This window comes from Salmo trutta, chromosome 22 (assembly GCF_901001165.1).
Source record: "Salmo trutta chromosome 22, fSalTru1.1, whole genome shotgun sequence".
Lineage (NCBI taxonomy): Eukaryota > Metazoa > Chordata > Actinopteri > Salmoniformes > Salmonidae > Salmo > Salmo trutta.
In genome coordinates, this window is record NC_042978.1 from 3834484 (window position 1) to 3856696 (window position 22213).

General features: G+C 43.0%; 1 long non-coding RNA gene across 1 annotated transcript in view; it reads right to left on the reverse strand.

Annotated features, from left to right (window-relative positions):
- Positions 1-20271, reverse strand: part of LOC115158973 (uncharacterized) — a 38586-nt gene extending 18315 nt beyond the window's left edge. Inside the window, exon 1 of the long non-coding RNA XR_003868789.1 lies at positions 20194-20271. This is a non-coding gene — a long non-coding RNA (uncharacterized LOC115158973). The remainder of the gene's footprint in view (positions 1-20193) is intronic.
- Positions 20272-22213: the final 1942 nt, after the last annotated feature.

Sequence of the window (22213 nt, forward strand, 5' to 3'; positions counted from 1 at the left end):
TACAAACGAGTGGTACCCTTAGTTATAGGTACATAGAGCATATTAGCTAAAGTAATGCCATAGTCAACATAGCTAATATAACTAATGCGTTAGTAAACCTGCTACAATCATGCAGTAACGTTAGTGTTTAGTCATTAAGCAGTTACACCAGCAGCCTCAGTGGCAATAAAATTATAAAACCAAAAGCAAACCTTGACTTGGAAGAGTTCCAGTGTTGTGTTGGATAGTCATAGCCAGCTAACTAACATAGCATCCCTCTGTTTGAGATGGGTGTTTGAGTAGGCTTAACTAGCCAGCTGCATTTGCTAGCTTAGTAAGTGAAACTGAAAAAAACGACACTCTCTGTCTTGCTTCTCCTTCATTTTTGAAGAAATTAATTTGTTGAAAACCGTTTTCTCTTTTAGTCAATTACTCACCACATGCACCATATGCACTGCAGTGCTAGCTAGTTGTAGCTTATGCTTTCAGTACTAGATTCATTCTGATCCTTTGATTGGGTGAACAACATTTCAGTCCATATTGCAAGAGTTCTGATAGGTTGGAGGATGTCCTCCGGAAAGTTGTCATAATTACTGTGTATGTCTATGGAAGGGGGTGAGAACCAAGAGCCTCCTAGGTTTTGTATTGAAGTAAATGTACCAAGAGGAGGATGGAAGCTAGCTGTCCTCCCGTCCTCCCGTTACACCATGGTGCTACCCTTCAGAGTGCTGTGGAGGCGACTGTAGACCTTCTGTCATACTCGTCGTAGTGAGGGGACCAATCTTCTTGTTTATTAAAGAAATGAAGACTGAACAAAAGAACGACGACAACAGTCCTGTAAGGCACACAGACAATACATGGAAACAACCACCCACAAAACACAAGCTGAAAACCCCTACTTAAATATGGCCTCCAATTAGAGTCATTGAAGAACAGCTGCCTCCAATTGAAGTCCAAAACAAAACCCTGAACATAGAAATAGAACTAGATAACCACATAGAAATAGATGACATAGAACAGTACCCAAAAAACCCAACAACACAAAACAAACACACCCCTGACACATCCTGAACAACTACAATAACAAAATGACCCCTTTTCTGAGCAGGACGTGACAGTACCCCCCCCAATGGTGCAGACCCCGAATGCACCTGAGACAACTCACAAAAACAATAACCACAAACTAAAGGGAGGGAAGGGAGGGTGCCCACCATCACCGACGGTTCTGGTGCAACACCCACCCTTCCCAATCCTCCTCCCTACGGAGGTGGGTCAGGAGTGGGATGCAGACCCCACTCCACCACTGGCTCACCCCACATTGGTGGCGCCTCTAGAGCGAGGTCCCTTGCCGCTAGAGCGAGGTCCCTCGCAGCGCCGGACTGGCGACTCTGGCGGCGCCGGACTGGCGGGCGGCTCTGGCGGCGCCGGACTGGCGGGCGGCTCTGGCGACTCCGGACTGGCTCTGGGTGCAGGCACAGGATTCACCAGGCTGGGGAGACATGCAGGAGGCCTGGCTCTGGGAGCAGGCACAGGACTCACCAGGCTGGGGAGACATGCAGGAGGCCTGGCTCTGGGAGCAGGCACAGGATAGACCGGGTCTTGAGGATGTACTGGAGGTCTGGAGCGCACAGCCTGCACAACCCGTCCTGGCTGGGTTGTAACTGTAGCCCTGCACGGGCGGAGTGCTGGCACAGGGTGAACTGGGCTGTGCTGAGGCATGATGGCTGCCGTGCGTAGAGCAGGCGCAGGGTAGCCTGGGCCTAGGAGATGCACTGGTGGCCAGATGTGCTGAGCAGGCATACTCCTACCTGGCTGGATGCCCACTCTAGCATGGCACTTGCGGGGGGCTGGGATGTAGCGCACCGGGCTATGAGCGCGCACTGGAGACACCGTGCGCTCTACCGCATAACACGGTGCCTGACCAGTACCACGCCGCTTCCGGTAAGCACGGGAGTTGGCTCAGGTCTAAGGCCTGACTCCGCCAATACTGGTCAAGACGTGACACCTTCCTTGCAAAACAGTGTGTTTTAATCAATTATTTGGCGAAATGTGAATATATTTAGTATAGTTTTATCTAAAAAGGATAACTTTTTACATGTTTAAAAAATAACTGCAACTTTAATTAAGTTCACTGAGGAGGATGGTCCTCCCCTTTCTCATCTGAGGAGCCTCCACTCGCCTTGCCTGATTAGGTATGAAATCAACCGTCTTAAATTAAATAATACATTTTCTGTATTTGTTCTATATTGTTCGTATTATATTGAGCATCCAGCCCGCTTTTGCTGTCTACCAAATCTCCATCCCCTTGGTATGAGTTTTGGAAAGCATGAAAGGGTGGGAAACCAGAAATTGCTCTACATATTGGCTTTGTCTCTAAACTCTCCCATAATTGGACTCTATCACTGTTTACACATATATGCTTTGATGTATTTTTGTCTAAGATAATCACAAAGCTGTGCTTACCCCAAGGACTCCAGAGACCGCTTTCCAACAGAAACACAGCTCTGGCTTGTGTTAACTGCTCTCCCAACAGTGTGTACCACTCTCACAAACATTATATCCATAAATCACACTCCTGGGTAGCCTTGTGAGCAAGGCTGTTGACCCAGGGCTAAATATTGTCTCCCAATCCGATCCTATCATCTTCTGATTAAAAATGACAGCGAGTCCCTATAGGTGACAGATTGTGGGTTGCTGGCATCCCCATATATTTTTGGTGCATAGACAAGTGCAGGAAGGCTGAGAGTGTGTCAGTGGGGTCGCGGAGAGCGAGGGCTGCTCATCAGTTGTCTGTAGCTAGCCCTCTCTGTAACAGCCGGGCTGAGCTCCAGAGCTCATCTGTGACAGAGAGAGGCCGTGATTTTCGTGAAAAGATTGTCAGAGGGCCCCTGTTGAAAACAAGTGTGAGGTCCACCAGCAAACACCAATCACTCTGACAGAGCTGATCGTGACTGCCAAGTGTTTGTTGTGTGTCAAGGCAGCACACAGGCAGGTGGATGGGCGGGGAGTGTATACGTGGGGGGCTGTGACTTTGCCAGAATCACCTCTCGGAGGAGAGCTATGTCGGGCACAGCTGAAGTTTATCAGAGCCCCCTCTAGACCTGCTCCATCTGTTCCCACTGGTCACTTGACTCTGACTTGTCATTCAAGGGGCACACAAACAATCTGCTGCCTGTTTGCACTCGTATTGCTGAGTGCCCCAAGGTTGTCTTTGAAATTCAAAGGCTGATTGTTTTGTTGATGTATCACTCCATGGGGTTCTTTAAGTCATCTTCATCTAGTCATCTTCGTAAAGTATTTTTGAATTAGACATACAGACACACATCCATATGTGACCCGATTCAGGAAACTAGGCTTATGTCGCAAGTCATGACTTCACAGGAGAGCTGTTTGAATGTAAAAAATATTTTATCCAAATTCTTTTTTTTGGCAGAACTGCACATGATATTTCATATGCCTTAATATCAACGTGTATGCCATCTGTAAATACGAATAAATTACGAGCCTAGTTGGTTTAGCCAAAGAAAAAGCAAGAAACCTTCCCGCTAGCCATGATAATTAGTGGGCTGGACATGCCGAGATGAGTTTGGATGGGTCTACCATATAGCATGCGTCTGTCTATTGGAGCTGGTCAGTATGTTTAGGTAATCGTGTTGAAGCATGTCAACCGCTGTTTAAAATACATTTTTATGCCATTTTTCTCATAAAAAAGCGATAATATTCCGACCGGGAAACCCTGTTTACGTTCAAGGACAGAGAAAATAAAAACATGGTGTCGCCTCGTGCACGCGCCTCAGTCTCATTGTCCTCTGATCGACCACTTACCAAATGCGCTAATGTTTTTCAGCCAGGGGCTCCAAAGACATCATTCAGCTTTTTGCCGCCTTCTGAGAGCCTATGGGAGCCGTAGGAAGTGTCACGTTACAGCAGAGATCCTCAGTTTTCAATAAGGAGAGTGAAGAAGCCCAAGAAATTGTCAGACAGGCGACTTCCTGTAAGGAATCTTCTCAGGTTTTTGCCTGCCATATGAGTTCTGTTATACTCACAGACACCATTCAAACAGTTTTAGAAACTTTAGGGTGTTTTCTATCCAAATCAAACAATTATATGCATATTCTAGTTACTGAGCAGGAGTAGTAACCAGATTAAATCGGGTACGTTTTTTATCCGGCCGTGCAAATACTGCCCCCTATCCCCAACAGGTTAACATGCATCACAGAAGTCAACAAATGAGGGTGCCTGAGGACATGCAGGGCCTGTGTTTACCTCCACATCACCCGAGGAACAGAGGAGGAGTAGGATGAGGGTACGGCTAAAGGATATCAAAACTGGTCATCTAGAGCTTTGGGGACAAAGAATAAAAGTAGCAGATTTCTGGGTGTGGTAGAATAGATTCAGGGCATAATGTGCAGACAGGGGTATGGTGGGGTGTGGGTAGAGCGGCGGTAAGCCCAGGCACTGAGTGATAAGAGAGGTTGCATCTCTGGACATGCTGGTTATAATGGGTGAGGTCACCGCATGTGTGAGAGGTGGGACAAAGGAGGTATCAGAGGTATGATGAGTGGAAGTAAGGGCTCCATTGTAAACTAAAACAATGATAACTAACCTAAACAGCAGTATACAAGGCATATTGACATTTGAGTGAGACATAAAGCGAGGCATAAAGCAATCACAGGTGTTGATTGGGAGCGCTAGCTAAGACAACAACGGGTAAGACAACAACAGATAATCAGCTAAAACAACAACAGGTAAAATGGCAATGAATGGGCAGAGTGGGTCGGTTAACTACACACAGAGCTTGAGTTCGTGGCTAGGGCCGACAGATTAACCTGTCTGGGCTAGGGGGCAGTATTGAGAATTTTGGAAAAAATATGTTCCCATTTTTAACTGCCTCCTACACCAACTCAGAAGCTAGAATATGCATATTATTGTTCAGGTTTGGATAGAAAACACTCTGAATTTTCTAAAACTGTTTGAATGGTGTCTGTGAGTATAACAGAACTCCTATGGCAGGCAAAAACCTGACAAGGTTTCAAGCAGGAAGTACCCTGTCTGACAAGGAGTCGTGCGTCTTGCATCTTTTTATTGAAAAGTAAGGATCTTAGCTGTAACGTGACAATTCCCAGGGCTCCAATAGGCTCTCAGAGCCCGCGAAAAACCTGAAGGTTTACGAGGGAGCCTCAGGTTGAAACAGATTATCGCCTTTTGTAAGTGGATGCTCAGAGGACCTTTGAATGAGGCGCGTGCATGAGTCGCTCCCGAGGAGAAATTTTATTCGGCTGTTTAGGCTCAATGCATACTCCCGGTCGGAATATTATCACTTCTCTACGACATAAATGGCATAAAAATTGGTTTTAAACAGCGGTTGACATGCTTCGAAGTACGGTAATGGAATATTTAGACATTTTTGACACGCCAATGCGCCATGCGCAGGACCGTGAAGAAGCATTCTAGAACTCACGAACAAAACGTCGCTGTTTGGATATAACGATGGATTATTTGGGACCAAACCAACATTTGTTATTGAAGTAGAAGTCCTGGCAGTGTATTCTGATGAAGAACAAGCAAGGTAAGAACATTTTTCTTATAGGAAATGTGATTTTGGTGGAGGCTGACCTGGGTGGGTATCTAAATAGCTAGCCCTGTAATGCCGGGCTATGTACTTAGATTATTGCAAAATGTGCTTCATCCGAAAAGCTATTTTAAAATCGGACATATCGAGTGCATAGAGGAGTAATGTATCTATAATTCTTAAAATAATTGTTATGCTTTTTGTGAACGTTTATCATGAGTAATTTAGCAAACTGTTAGTAAATTCAACGGAAGTTTGCCGGGGGTTATGCGTTTTCTGAACGTCACATGCTAATGCAAAAAGCTGTTTTTTGATATAAATATGAACTTGATTGAACAGACATGCATGTATTGTATAACACAATGTCCTAGGTGTGTCATCTGATGAAGATCATCAAAGGTTAGTGCTGCATTTAGCTGTGGTTTGGGTTTGTGTGACATTATATGCTAGCTTGAAAAATGGCTGTCTGATTTTTTCTGGCTGGGCACTCTGCTGACATAATCTAATGTTTTGCTTTCGTTGTAAAGCCTTTTTGAAATCGGACAGTGGGGTTAGATTAACGAGATTCTTGTCTTTAAATAGCTGTAAAATAGTCATATGTTTGAGAAATTGAAGTAATAGTATTTCTAACGATTCAAAAATCGCGCCACTGGAATTTCAGTAGCTGTTACGTAGGTGGGACGAAATCGTCCCACATACCCCAGAGAGGTTAACAAAAATAAACAGAATAGAGAACCGTGATTAATGGACAGTACAGCAGGCATCAGCTATGTAGCCAAGTGATCATAGGGTCCAAGGGACAGCAATAGATGGAACAGGGAAGCCGCGGAGTAGTCGCTACTACGCTAGCACGCGGGAGCCACGGCGTTTAAAGTTAGCAGCCCGGGGCTAATAAAAGCATCTGCGCCGACGTCCGACGGAGGTCGGTTGAAGGCACAGCAGATGGAGTATTCGTCGGCAGACCAGTCGTGTCGGGGCGCCGTGTCGACAAAGGATCCAAGCCAGATGGCGAAAGAGGTATTGTAGTTGTAGTAATTTAGTTTGCTAGCCGGGAGATGCGCCTGGCTCACGGCTAACTGGTGCTAGCTTCGGGGCAGGAGGGTTAGCCACTATAGCCACTCGGTAGCAGCGGTGATCCGGTGCCAAGGTCCAGAGATTACGGCAAGGATCCGGTGGAGTAGTGGATTCCAGCCGTGTTTGGGTGGAGTCTGGATGAACAACTGAGTAGGCCGGGAGGTGGGCCTCAGGGATAGCTTCGGTACTGGGTCACTCGGTGGCAGCTAGCTAGCTGTGAAGATCAAGAGTAATGGTCCAGGGTTTACGGCAGGAATCCGGCGTTGTAGTGGAGAAACAGTCCGATACTGGTAGGCTGAAAAAAAAGGGCTGGTATCTGTGCAGAAGGTAAAGGCCTCTAGCAGTGGCTAAAAATGACTAAATAGCTTGTAGCTAATTAGCTGTTGATGGCTAGGTGGTTCTGGCTATAAAAAAGAAGAAATTACAGCTGTTCCATATCACATTGTGTGAGGCAGGTTACCGGAAGGTATAATTGAATTAAAATGGAAAAGAGATTGAAAATAAAATTGAAATATATACAAAAAGGACGAAAAATACAAAAGTACACGAGAGGACGAACAAACACGACTGCACTGCTACGCCATCTTGGGATACATCTCTTAAGAATGTGATCCGAGCACCTCAAACTTAGATTTGTCTGTCCGTAACACTTTTTTCCTCTGTCCAGTGTCTGTGTTCTTTTGCCCATCTTAACCTTTTATTTTTATTGGCCAGTCTGAGATATGGCTTTTTCTTTGCAACTCTGCCTAGAAGGCCAGCATCCTGGAGTCGCCACTTCACTGTTGACATTGAAACTGGTGTTTGCGGGTACTATTTAATGAAGCTGCCAGTTGAGGACTTGTGAGGCATCTGTTTCTCAAACTAGTGACTCTAATGTACTTGTCCTTTTGCTCAGTTGTGCACCGGGGCTTCCCACTCTTTCTATTCTGTTTGCTCTATTCTGTGAAGGGAGTAATACACAGCATTGTATGATATCTTCAGTTTCTTGGCAATTTCTCGCATGGAATGGCCTTCATTTCTCAGAACAAAAGCAGACTGACGAGTTTCAGGAGAAAGTACTTTGTTTCTAGCCATTTTGAGCCTGTAATCGAACTCACAAACGCTCCAGATACTCAACTAGTCTAAAGAAGGCCAGTTGTATTGCTTCTTTAATCAGAACAACAGTTTTCAGCTGTGCTAACAATTGCAAAAGGGTTTTCTAATGATCAATTAGTCTTTTAAAATGATAAACTTGGATTAGCTAACACAACATTCCATTGGAACACAGAAGTGATGGTTGCTGATAATGGGCCTCTTTAAATGGGCCTTCCATTAAAAATCAGCCGTTTCCAGCTACAATAGTCATTTACAACATTAACAATGTCTACACTGTATTTCTGATCAATTTGATGTTATTTTAATGGACAGAAAATGTGCTTTTCTTTCTAGAAGGACATTTCTAAGTGACCCTCAAACTTTTGAACGGTAGTGTTGGTCCTGGAGTGCAGGAAGCTTGGCCCCAGTGATATACTGGGCTGTACACATTACCCTCTGTAGCGCGTTACGGTCGGATGCCGAGTAGTTTCCATACCGGGTAGTGATGTAACCAGTCAGGATGCTCTCGATGGTGCAGCTGTAGAACTTTTTGAGGAGCTGGGGACCCATGCCAAATCTTTTTAGTCTCCTGAGGGTGAAAAAGTTTTGTCGTGACCTCTTCACAACTGTCTTGGTGTGTTGGACCATGATAGTTTGCTGGTGATTTGGACACCAAAGAACTTGAAACTCTCGACCCGCTTCACTACAGTCCCATCGATGTAAATGGGGGGCCTGTTCGGCCCTCTTTTTCCTGTGAGGTAGAGGTTGTTGTGCTAGCACCACACTGCCAGGTCTCTGACCTCCTCCCTATAGGCTTTCTCATAGTTGTCGTGTGATCAGGCATACCACTGTTGTCATCAGTAAACTTAATGATGGTGTTTGAGTTGTGCCTGGCCACGCAATCATGGGTGAACAGGGAGTACAGGAGGGGACTAAGCACGTACACCTGAGGGGCCCCAGTGTTTAAGATCAGCATGGCAGATGTGTTGTTGCCTAACCTTACCACCTGGGGCAGCCCGTCAGGAAGTCCAGGATCTAGTTGCAGAGGAAGGTGTTTAGTCCCAAGGTCCTAGGCTCACCTTTCTTCCAAGTTGGCGTAGCAGTGGGGAGTCTGTTTTGATTGTCTTGTATACATCTTTTTTCTTCATATATATTTTTTATATTTTTTATCTCAATGTCCATCTACACAATATGGTATGGATCTGCTATTTTTTATACTTTAGAACTGGAACCCCCTTTGAAAGCTAGCCAGCTAACTAGCCACTGCTAGCGGTCATCACCGTTAACTTGGACATCTGCCAGCCTCAGCCCGGTCAACTCCTGCCAACTTGCACAGCGCAATATCAACCCAGAGCATATCAGACTGTTTTTCTCTACCACATCTCCGGATTCCTATCGCAAGCTCTATCCGAGTGACTACTACTGGCTAACGTCTGTCCCGAAGCAAGCACCAGTTAGCCTGGAGCTAGCCTCGAGCTAGGCCCATCTCCCGGCTAGCCGAAGAAATCCATCAGATAATTCCTGGGCTTCAATACCTCTTTTGCCAATTGGCACCGCCGATCCATCACGACTGGTCTGCCGACGTAACCGTCCGAGGGGTTTCAATAGGCTCTTCCGTCGAGACATCCCCCTGAGGCCCATCTGCTAGCCTGCTCGCCCCGGCCTGCTAACTGTCTGAATCGCAGTGCCTCCAGCTCGCTAGCTACTCACTGGACCCTATGATCACTCAGCTACACATGCCTCTCCCTAATGTCAATATGCCTTGTCTATTGCTGTTTTGGTTTGTAATTTTTGTCTTATTTCACCGTAGAGCCCTGCTCAATATGCCTTAGCTAGCTCTTTTGTTCCACCCCCAACACGTGGTGACTGCACCTGCCTTAAATGGTGCCTCTAGAGACAAAAACCTCTCTCATCGTCACTCAATGCCTAGGCTTACCTCCCCTGTACTCACATCCAACCATACCCTTGTCTGTACATTATGCCTTGAATCTATTCTTCTGTGCACAGAAACCTGCTCCTTTTACTCTCTGTTCCAAACACACTAGACAAGCAGTTCTTTTAGCCTTTAGCTGTACTCTTATCGTAATCCTCCTCTGTTCCTCTGGTGATGTAGAGGTTAACCCAGGCCCAGCAGCCGGCCCAGCATCACTCCCATTCCCCAGGCGCTCTCATTTGTTGACTTCTGTAACTGTAAAAGCATTGGTTTCATGCATGTTAAATATAGAAGCCTCCTCCCTAAGTTTGTTTTATTCCCTGCTTTAGCGCACTCCGGCAACCCTGATGTCCTAGCCGTGTCTGAGTCCTGGCCTACGAAGGCCACCAAAAATCCTGACATTTTCAACCCTAACTATGACATTTTCCAACAATATAGAATTGCCAAAGGGGGCAGAGTTGCAATCTACTGCAGAGATAGCCTGCACAGTTCTGTCATACTATCCAGGTCTGTGCCCAAACAATTCGAGCTTCTACTTTTAAAAATCCACCTTTCCAGAAACAAGTCTCTCACCGTTGCCGCTTGTTATAGGCCCCCTTCAGCCCCAGCTGTGCCCTGGACACCATATGTGAATTGATCGATTTATCTTCAGAGTTCGTACTGTTAGGTAACCTAAACAGAGACATGCTTAACACCCCAGCTGTTCTACAATCTAAGCTAGATGCCCTCAATCTCACACAAATTTTCAAGGAACCTTCCAGTTACAACCCTAAATCCGTAACCCTCTTAGATATCATCCTGACCAACTTGCCCTCTAAATACACCTCTGCTGTCTTCAACCAGGATCTCAGTGATCACTGCCTCATTGCTTGGGTGCGTCAAACGACCACCCCACATCACTGTCAAACGCTCCCTAAAACACTTCAGCGAGCAGGCCTTTCTAATTGACCTGGCCCGGGTATCCTGGAAGGATATTGACCTCATCCCGTCAGTAGAGGATGCCTGGTTGCTCTTCAAAAGTGCTTTCCTCTCCATCTTAAATAAGCATGCCCCATTCAAAAAATGTTTGCACTAAGACCAGACATGGTTCACCCCAGACTTGACTGCCCTTGACCAGCACAAAAACATCCTTTGGTGTTTTGTATTAGCATCGAATAGCCCCCTCTGGGAAGTCAGGAACCAATATACACAGTCAGTAAGGAAAGCTAAGGATAGCTTTTTCAAACAGAAATTTGTTTTCTGTAGCACTAATTCCAAAACGTTTTGGGACACTGTAAAGTCCATGGAGAATAAGAGCACCTCCTCCCAGTTGCCCACTGCACTGAGGCTAGGAAACACTGTCACCACCGATAAATCTACGATAATCAATCATTTCAAGATGCATTTTTCCACGGCTGGCCATGCTTTCCACCTGGCTACCCCTACCCCGGCCAACATCTCAGCACCCCCTGCAGCAACTTGCACAAACCCACCTCGCTACTCCTTCACCCAAATCTAGACAGCTGATGTTCTGAAAGAGCTGCAAAATCTGGATCCCTACAAATCGGCTGGGCTAGACAATCTGGACCCTCTCTTTCTAAAATTATCCACCGAAATTGTTGCAATGCCTATTACTAGCCTATTCAACCTCTTTTGTATCATCTGAGATCCCCAAAGATTGGAAAGCTTCAAAGGGGGAGACACTCTAGACCCAAACTGCTATAGACCTATATCCATCCTGCCCTGCATTTCTAAAATCTTTGAATGCAAAGTTAATAAACAGATCACTGACCATTTTGAATCGCACAGTACCTGTACATTCCCCACTATGCAATCTGGTTTCCGACCTGGTAATGGTTGCACCTCAGCCATGCTCAAGGTCCTAAACGATATCATAATCGCCATCGATAAAAGACAGTACTGTGCAGCCGTCTTCATCGACCTGGCCAAGGCTTTCGACTCTGTCAATCACCACATTCTTATCGGCAGACTCAATAGCCTTGGCTTCTCAAATGACTGCCTCGCCTGGTTCACCAACTACTTCTCTGATAGAGCGCAGTGTGTCAAATCGGAGGGCTTGTTGTCCGGAACCTCTGGCAGTCTCTATTGGGGTGCCACAGGGTTCAATTCTTGGGCCGACTATTTTCTCTGTATATATCAATGATTTCGATTTTGCTACGGGTGATTCTTTAACCCACCTCTACACAGACGACACCATTCTTTATACATCTGACCCTTCTTTGGACACTGTGCTAGCAAACCTCCAAACGAGCTTCAACGCCATATAACACTCCTCCCATGGCCTCCAACAGCTTTTAAATGCTAGTAAAACTAAGTGCATGCTCTTCAATTGCTGCCCGCACCCTCCTGCCCGACTAGCATCACTACTCTGAACTAGAGGTCGACCGATTAATCGGAATGGCCAATTAATTAGGGACAATTTCAAGTTTTCATAACAATCGGTAATCGGTATTTTTGGCAGCCGATTTTTAAAAATATTTTTTATTTTTATTTTTTACACCTTTATTTAACTAGGCAAGTCAGATTAAGAACACATTCTTATTTACAATGACGGCCTAGAAACGGGGGTTAACTGCCTTGTTCAGGGGGGATTCGTTTTTGCAACCTTCAGTTACCAGTCCAACGCTCTAACCACCTGCCTTACATTGCACTCCACAAGGATTAACAGGCTGACTACCTGTTACACGAGGGCAGCAAGAAGCAAAGGTAAGTTGCTAGCTAGCATTAGACTTATAAAAAACTATCAATCTTAACATAATCACTAGTTAACCTCTCAGGGCTAGGTGGATTCATATCTAATAAGTATATGCATATTCTAGTTACTGGGTAGGAGTGGTAACCAGATTAAATCGGGTACGTTTTTTATCCGGCGGTGTAAATACTGCCCCCTAGCCCTAACAGGTTAACTACACATGGTTGATGATATTACTAGTTTATCTAATGTGTCCTGCGCTGCATATAATCGATGCGGTGCCTGTTAATTGTCATTGAATCACAGCCTACTTCGACAAACGGGTGTTGACTTAACAAGCTCATCTACGAAAAAAGTACTGCCGTTGCACCAATGTACCTAACCATAAACATCAATGCCTAACAGGAATATTTAGACTTAGCCACCCGTTAGATAAAATACGGAACGGTTCCGTATGTCACTGAAAGAAAAATACTTTTGTTTTCGAGATGATAGTTTCCGGATTCGACCATTTTAATGACCTAAGGCTCGTATTTCTGTGTGTTTATTATATTATAATTAGGTCTATGATTTGATAGAGCAGTCTGACTGAGCGGTGGTAGGCCGCAGCAGGCTCGTAAGCATTCATTCAAACAGCCCCTTGCTGTGCTTCAAGCATTGCGCTGTTTATGACTTCAACCTGGGTGGGTATAATTTGTGGAACGTTCCAACAGGAATCTATTCCAAAAACTTCGTAAATAACAAGGTTTCCAAAAAACAACGCATACAAAGTTGTATAGCGGCAGAATAAGATACCGGGTAGGGAGTGGTCTATTTCATTGCGTTTTTCACTCATCACGTTTATTCCGAAAAATGTCTGTCCTCACATGTCTGTTTGCCTATGGACAAATATTAAGAATAAGCTACGTGGTGAGTTGATGCCTATTCGGCAGCTAGTTAGCTAGGTTTGTATGCGTTGCTACTTTGTATGCGTTGTTGGTTGGCAACCTTTTACTTTACGTTTTTTGAAACAGATTCCTGTTGGAATGTTCCACCCCGTCAAGCCTATCAACTCCCAAGATTAGGCTGGTGTAACCGATGTGAAATGGCTAGCTAGTTAGCCAGGTGCATGCTAATAGCGTTTCAAACATCACTCGCTCTGAGACTAGTAGTTGTTTCCCTTCCTCTGGATGGGTAACGCTGCTTCGAGGGTGGCTGTTGTCGATGTGTTCCTAGTTTGAGCCCAGGTAGGAGCGAGGAGAGGGACGGAAGCTATACTATTATACTGGCAATACTAAAGTGCTTATAAGAACATCCAATAGTCAAAGGTATATGAAATACAAATCATATAGAGAGAAATAGTCCTATAATTCCTATAATAACTACAACCTAAAATTTCTTACCTGGGAATATTGAAAACTCATGTTAAAAGGAACCACTAGCTTTCATATGTTCTGAGCAAGGCACTTAAACATTAGCTTTCTTACATGGCACATATTGCACTTTTACTGTCTTCTCCAACACTTTGTTTTGCATTATTTAAACCAAATTGAACATGTTTCATTATTTATTTGAGGCTAAATTGATTTTATTGATGTATTATATTAAGTTAAAATAAGTGTTCATTCAGTATTGTTGTAATTGTCATTATTACAAAAATGTTGTAAAAATCAAAAAAATAATCGCCCGATTAATCGGCAGCGGGTTTTTTTGGTCCTCCAATAATCGGTATCGGTATCGGCATTGAAAAATCATAATCGGTCGACCACTACTCTGAACGGTTCTGACCTAGAATATATGGACAACTACAAATACCAAGGTGTCTGGTTAGACTGTAAACTCTCTTTCCAGACTCACATTAAGCATCTCCAATTCAACATTAAATCTAGAATCGGCTTCATATTTCCTAACAAAGCCTCCTTCACTCAATGCCGCCAAACATACCCTCGTAAAACTGACTATCCTACCCATCCTTGACTTCGGCAATGTAATTTACAAAATTGCCGCCAACACTCCACTCAGCAAACTGGATGTAGTCTATCACAGTGCCATCTGCTTTATCACCAAAGCCCCATATACTACCCACCACTGCAACCTGTATGCTCTCGTTGGCTGGCCTTCACTACATATTTGTCGCCAAACCCACTGGCACAAGGTCATCTATAAGTCTTTGCTAGGTAAAGCTCACTGGTCACCATAGAAACACCCACCCGTAGCACACACTCTAGCAGGTATATTGCACTGGTCATCCCCAAAGCCAACACTTCCTTTGGCCGCCTTTCCTTCCAGTTCTCTGCTGCCAATGACTGGAACGAATTGCAAAATCTCTGAAGCTGGAGTCTTATATCTCCCTCTCTAACTTTAAGCATCAGCTGTCAGAGCAGCTCACCGATCACTGTACCTGTACACAGGCAATCTGTAAATAGCACACCCAACTTCCTCATCCACATATAATTACTTACCCTCTTGCACCCCAGTATCTCTACTTGCACATCATCATCTGCACATCTATCACTCCAGTATTAATGCTAAATTGTAAATATTTTCGCCTCTAGGGCCTATTTATTGCCTACTTCCCTACTCTTCTACATTTGCATACACTGTACATAGATTTTATATTGTTATTTTGTGTTATTGAATGTAAGTTTCTTTGTAACTCTGTGTTGTTGTTTTTGTTGCACTGCTTTGCTTTATCTTGGCCAGGTCGCAGTTGTAAATGAGAACTTGCTCTCAACTGGCATACCTGGTTAAATAAAGGTGAAATAAGTAAAAAATAATAATAAAAAAAAATAGTGATGAAATTTGTGGGCACTATGGTGTTGAACGCGCATGCTCTCAGTACACGTCCTGATTATCCGTCTGGCCTCGTGGTCTTGTGAATGTTGACCTGTTTAACCTGTTAGGGTATAGGGGGCAGTATTGAGACTTTTTGAAAAAAGATGTGCCCATTTTTAAATGCCTCCTACACCTACCCAGTAACTACAATATGCATATACTTATTATATATGGATAGAAAACACCCTAAAGTTTCAAAAACTGTTTGAATGGTGTCTGTGAGTATAACAGAACTCATTTGGCAGGCAAAACCCTGAGACAGATTCTGACAGGAAGTGGATACCTGATGTGTTGAATTGACTTTGAGCCTATGCCATTGAAAAACAAAGGGGGGTGAGGTATATTCTGGCACTTCCTATTGCTTCCACAAGATGTCCCCAGCCTTTACAAAGTGTTTTGAGTGTTCTACAGTGAGATCTGACCGAATAAGAGCCATGGAACGTGATGGTCCATCATTCACCCTGGCGCGCGATTTGATGGTGGGTACTCTCATTCCGAAACGTTTTAAAAGAAAACCCAATGGTCCGCCTTGAATTTTATTCATGTTCTGGTTAAAAAAGGCCCTAATGATTTATGCGATACAACGTTTGACATGTTTGAACGAACGGAAATATATTTTTTCCATTCTTGAAGTGAAGTGAAGTCCGGCTGGCTTAGATCATGCGCTACAACACGGAGGTTTTTCGACATAAATGATGAGCTTTTTTGAACAAAACTACATTCGTTATGGACCTGGGACTCTTTGGAAGTGACATCTGATGAAGAGAATCAAAGGTAATGGATTATTTATATAGTATTTTCGATTTTAGATTCCTCCAACATGGCGGTTAGTCTGTATCGCGATGCATATTTTTCTGGCGCAGTGCTCAGATTATTGCAAAGTGTGATTTCCCAGTAAGGTTAATTTAAAATCTGACAAGTCCATTGCGTTCAAGAGATGTAAATCTATAATTCTTTGAATGACAATATAATATTTTAGCAATGTTTTCTAATATTAATTAATTATTTTGTCGTCATGACTTGACTGCCGGTATTGGAGGGAAACGATTTCCTGAACATCAACGCCATAGTAAAACACTGTTTTTAGATATAAATATGAACTTGATAGAACTAAAAATGCATGCATTGTCTAACATAATGTCCTAGGAGTGTCATCTGATGGAGATTGTAAAAGGTTAGTGCATAATTATAGCTGATTGTATGGTTTTGGTGAAGCCTGTCTTTGAATCGACACTGCATTGCACACCGCTATTGTCAATGTACTCTCCTAACATAACCTAACTTTATGCTTTCCCCGTAAAACCTTTTTGAAATCGGTAAACGTGGTTAGATTAAGAAGATGTTTATCTTTCAAAGGCTGTAAGTTAGTTGTATGTTTGAGAAATTTGAATTTGTACATTTATTTGGTTTCAAATTTGCCGCTCTTGAAATGCACCTGCAGTTGATAGGGTGCGCCACGGGGGGAAACGCTAACGTCCCAGGTAGCCTCAAGAAGTTAACCTCTCTAGGGTAGGGGGCAGTATTTTCACATCCAGATAAAAAACGTACCCGATTTAATCTGGTTATTACTACTGCCCAGAAACTAGAATATGCATATAATTGTTTGATTTGGATAGAAAACACCCTAAAGTTTCTAAAACTGTTTGAATGGTGTCTGTGAGTATAACAGAACTCATATGGCAGGCAAAAACCTGAGAAAATTCTGTACAGGAAGTGCCCTCTCTGACCATTTCTTGGCCTTCTACACTCTTTATTGAAAACTGAGGATCTCTGCTGTAACGTGACACTTCCTACGGCTCCCATAGGCTCTCAGAGGGCGCCAGAACGTTGAATGATGACTTTGCAGCCCATGGCTGAAAAACAGTAGTGCATTTGGTAAGTGGTCGATCTGAGAACAATGAGACGGGTGCGCGCATGCACGTGAAGAGGCCATTTTCAACTTTGAGTCTTTCAACGAAAACAGGGTTTCCCGGTCGGAATATTATCGCTTTTTTACGAGAAAAATTCCATAAAAATTGATTTTAAACAGCGTTTGACATGCTTCGAAGTACGGTAATGGAATATTTAGAAATGTTTTGTCACGATACGCATCCGCGCGTCACCCTTCGTCACCCTTCGGATAGTGTCTTGAACGCAAGAACAAAACAGAGGATATTTGAACATAACTATGGATTATTTTGAACCAAAACAACATTTGTGGATGAAGTAGAAGTCCTGGGAGTGCATTCTGACGATGAACAGCAAAGGTAATCCAATTTTTCTTATAGTAAATCTGAGTTTGGTGAGGGCCAAACTTGGTGGGTGTCAAAATAGCTAGCCCGTGATGGCGAGCTATCTACTCAGAATATTGCAAAATGTGCTTTCACCGAAAAGGTATTTTAAGATCGGACACCGCGATTGCATAAAGGAGGTCTGTATCTATAATTCTTAAAATAATTGTTATGTTTTTTGTGAACGTTTATCGTGAGTAATTTAGTAAATTCACCGGAAGTTTGCGGTGGGTATGCTAGTTCTGAACGTCACATGCTAATGGAAAAAGCTGGTTTTTGATATAAATATGAACTTGATTGAACAAAACATGCATGTATTGTATAACATAATGTCCTAGGAATGTCATCTGATGAAGATCATCAAAGGTTAGTGCTGCATTTAGCTGTGGTTTTGGTTTTTGTGACATTATATGCTAGCTTGAAAAATGGGTGTCTGATCATTTCTGGCTGGGTACTCTGCTGACAGAATCTAACGTTTTGCTTTCGTTGTAAAGCCTTTTTGAAATCGGACAGTGTGGTTAGATTAACGAGAGTCTTGTCTTTAAAATGGTGTAAAATAGTCATTATGAAAAAGCATAACCCTCGCAAACTTCCGGGGAATTTACTAACAGTTTGCTAAATTACTCACGATAAACGTTCACAAAAAGCATAACAATTATTTTAAGAATTATAGATACATTACTCCTCTATGCACTCGATATGTCCGATTTTAAAATAGCTTTTCGGATGAAGCACATTTTGCAATAATCTAAGTACATAGCCCGGCATCACAGGGCTAGCTATTTAGACACACACCCAGGTCAGCCTCCACCAAAATCACATTTCCTATAAGAAAAATGTTCTTACCTTGCTTGTTCTTCGTCAGAATACACTGCCAGGACTTCTACTTCAATAACAAATGTTGGTTTGGTCCCAAATAATCCATCGTTATATCCAAACAGCGACGTTTTGTTCGTGAGTTCTAGACACTATCAGAATGCTTCATCACGGTGTCGCGCATGGCGCATTGGCGTGACAAAAAATTTCTAAATATTCCATTACCGTACTTCGAAGCATGTCAACCGCTGTTTAAAACCAATTTTTATGCCATTTACCTCGTAGAAAAGTGATAATATTCCGACCGGAATATGCATTGAGCCTAAACAGCCGAATAAAATTTATCCTCAGGAGCGAATCGTGCACGCGCCTCATTCAAAGGTCCTCTGAGCCGCCACTTGCCAAAGCCGATAATGTGTTTCAGCCTGAGGCTGCCTCGTTAACCTTCAGTTATTTCCCGTGTTCTGAGAGCCTATCGGGGCCCTGGGAATTGTCACGTTACAGCTAAGATCCTTACTTTTCAATAAACAGATGCAAGACGCACGACTCCTTGTCAGGGTACTTCCTGCTTGAAACCTTGTCAGGTTTTTGCCTGCCATAGGAGTTCTGTTATACTCACAGACACCATTCAACCAGTTTTAGAAAATTCAGAGTGTTTTCTATCCAAACCTGAACAATAATATGCATATTCTAGCTTCTGAGTTGGTGTAGGAGGCAGTTAAAAATGGGCACATATTTTTTCCAAAATTCTCAATACTGCCCCCTATCCCAAAAAGGTTAAACACTTCTTTGGTTACTACATGATTCCATATGCCTCATTTCATAGTTTTGATGTCTTCACTATTATTTTGCAATGTAGAAAATATTAAGAAAAAAGAAAACCCCTTGATGAGTAGGTGTGTCCAAACTGACTAATTTTCATCAGTATTCACACCCCTGAGTCATTACACCTTAGAATCACATTTGGCAGTGCTTACAAATGTGAGTATTTCAGGGTAAGTCTCTAAGAGCTTTGCACACCTGGATTGTACAATATTTGCACATTATTATTTTTGTAATTCTTCAAGCTCTGTCCAATTGGTTGTTGATCATTGCTAGTCAGCCATTTTCAAGTCTTACCATAGATTTTCAAGCCAAACCTGTAACTAGGTCACTCAGGAATATTCAATGTCATCTTGGTGAGCAATTCCAGTGCCCATTTGGCCTTGTGTTTTAGGTTATTGTCCTGCTGAAAGGTGAATTTGTATCCCAGTGTCTGTTGGAAATCAGACTTAACCAAGTTTTCCTCTAGGATTTTGTCTGTGCTTAGGTCTATTGAGTTTATTTGTGTCCCAAAAAAGTAGCTCCATGTTCCTTGCTGATGAAAATCATACCCATAACATGACTCAGCCACCACAATGCTTGAAAATATGAGTGGTACTCAGTGATGTGTTGAATTTGCCCCAAACATAACGCTTTGTATTCAGGACATAAAATGAATTTCCTTACCACATTTTTTAGAAGTTTTACTTTGGTGCCTTATTGCAAACGGGACATATGCTTTGGAATATTTGTATTCTGTACATTCTTCCTTCTTTTCATTCTGTCATTTAGGTTAGTATTGCAGAGTAACTACAATGTTGTTGATCCTCATGGTGAAATCCCTGAGCGGTTTCCTTCTATACTGTCCTCCGTATGCATTACTGTGCATATTTTGACAGCAAGATAAACGCCTTTATATCAATAATCCTCAAAACATGATCTCCATGTTCACAAGATTTATTGAGTTGAAACACCATGAAACTGAAACAAAGACAACAATGTCTGCATAATACAAACTAGATATGAATGTAATCTGATATTTTGCTCACACTGACAACTAGCAAAAGCTAGGCTAACATACTGTAGCAATTAAGCTAGTGCTGTCCATCTATTCCACAAATAATGCTCTGAATCGAAAGATATATGCAAAAGGAATGAAAATACTCACTGACAAAGCTTCCTAAGGCATACAACATAGAGGATGGATGAAGATTGTCAGCAGACAACAGAGCATTCTGAGCTCTACATGAAGCAATAATGACCAACTTCTTCCTAACAGGTCACATGACGGGTCATTTTCTAGAAAAATACTCCAGATCAACAATAGGGGGAGCCAAATTCAATGTAAGTAATATAGGTAAGTATTACAACAAAAATAGAACACCTTCCTTTCCAGCAACTGAGTTAGGATGGATGCCTTTATCTTTGTAGTGACTAGTGTTATTGATACACCATCCAAAGTGTAATTAATAACTTGCTTAAGAAATATTAAATGTCTGTTTTTTATTACCCCATTTACCAATAGGTGCCCTTCTTTGCGAGGCATTGGAAAATCTCCTTGGTCTTTATGGTTGAATCGGAGTTTGTATTTCTCTGCTCAACTGAGGGACCTTACAAATAATTGTATGTGTGTGGTACAGAGTAGGTAGTCATTCAAAAATGATGTTTAACACTATTATTGCAGACAGAGTAAGTCCATGCAACTTATAATGTGAGCAATGACCACTCTGACAGAATTACAGAGTTCCTAGGCTGAAATGGGAGAACTTGCCAGAAGGACCACAGTCTCTATGGCACTTCACCAATCTGGGCTTTATGGGAGAGTGGCCAGACGGAAGCCACTCCAGAGAAAAAGGCACATTATAGCATGCCTGGAGTTTGCAAAAAGGCATGTGAAATAGTATGAGAGCATAAGGCAAAAGATTCCAAAACAAGGCACAGCTCAACACCCATCTAACACCATCCCTACCGTGAGCATGGTGGTGGCAGCATCATGCTATGAGGATGCTTTGCAGTTGCAGGGACTGGGAGACTGGTAAGGATAGAAGGAACAATGAATGGAGCCGAATACAGGCAAATCGATGATGAGAACCTGCTTCAGAGTGCAAACGACCTTAGACTGGGGTGAAGATTTAGGTTCCAACAGGACAATGACCCCAAGCATACAGCCAAAGCAAAGCTGGAATGGCTTCAAAACAAGAATGTGAAAGTCCTTGAGTGGCTCAGCCAAAGGCCAGACTTGAATCCCATTGAAAATTTGTGGAGAGACTTGAAGATTGATGTTCATCGCCGCTCCACATCTAATTTAAAAATATAATTTGACTTAATGCTGGTTTTGCGGGTGACCAGCATATGCTAGGGTGTAGGCAGAGTGGATGAAAATGCACATTAGTGATGAAATTTCACTTCCTTGTGTTATAAAATATAATTTATTTTGTAACCTAATACATCTGATAATAAGCACAAAGCTCTGTTGACATTGCGGTGCAGGTTTATCGTAATAACTTTATAGGATTTTACATTTTGTGGTTGTCGTCTTAAGTTATTTCCGTGGGTCACAAAAAAGCATGACTCAAGCTGAATTAAATGTAAAGGGCTTTTAAAATAAATAAAAATTGGTATACGCTCAGTGCTGGTCACCAGCGAAAACACAACGAAGGCTGGTCACCAGCCTATGCTGGTCTATGCTGTTTTCTTCCGTAAGGGTTGTCAACAGAAGGGGCAACAGAATACACAGCAGTATCCTCCGCATACAAGTCGAGGTTACAATTTCCTACAGACAAACCAATGTTTTTTATGTAGACAGTTAAAAGTACAGGGCCTAAAATCGACCCCTGTGGGACACCCTTAGTAATATCAAGGAAACCTGGCTTAACACCATCAGAAGAATCACTTTGTGTCCTGTCTGACAGGTAGTTGTCAAACCAGTTGAGGCTGCCTGACCCAGGCCAATTTCAGACTAATTAGTAATGAATGGTCAACAGTGTCGAAAGTCTTTGACAACACTGTGTGAGATACGTTGTTTCCTAGGTAGTCAGACATGCCCCACTGATCTAGAGTTATACACTTGATCACATTCTCACACTATGTCTGATCATTGTCCTCTCAGCTATCATTGCCCTCTCAGCCTCCTCCCTCACAGCCTATCGCCAGTTCACTAGAGCTCCATTGATGTGATCCATCCTAGC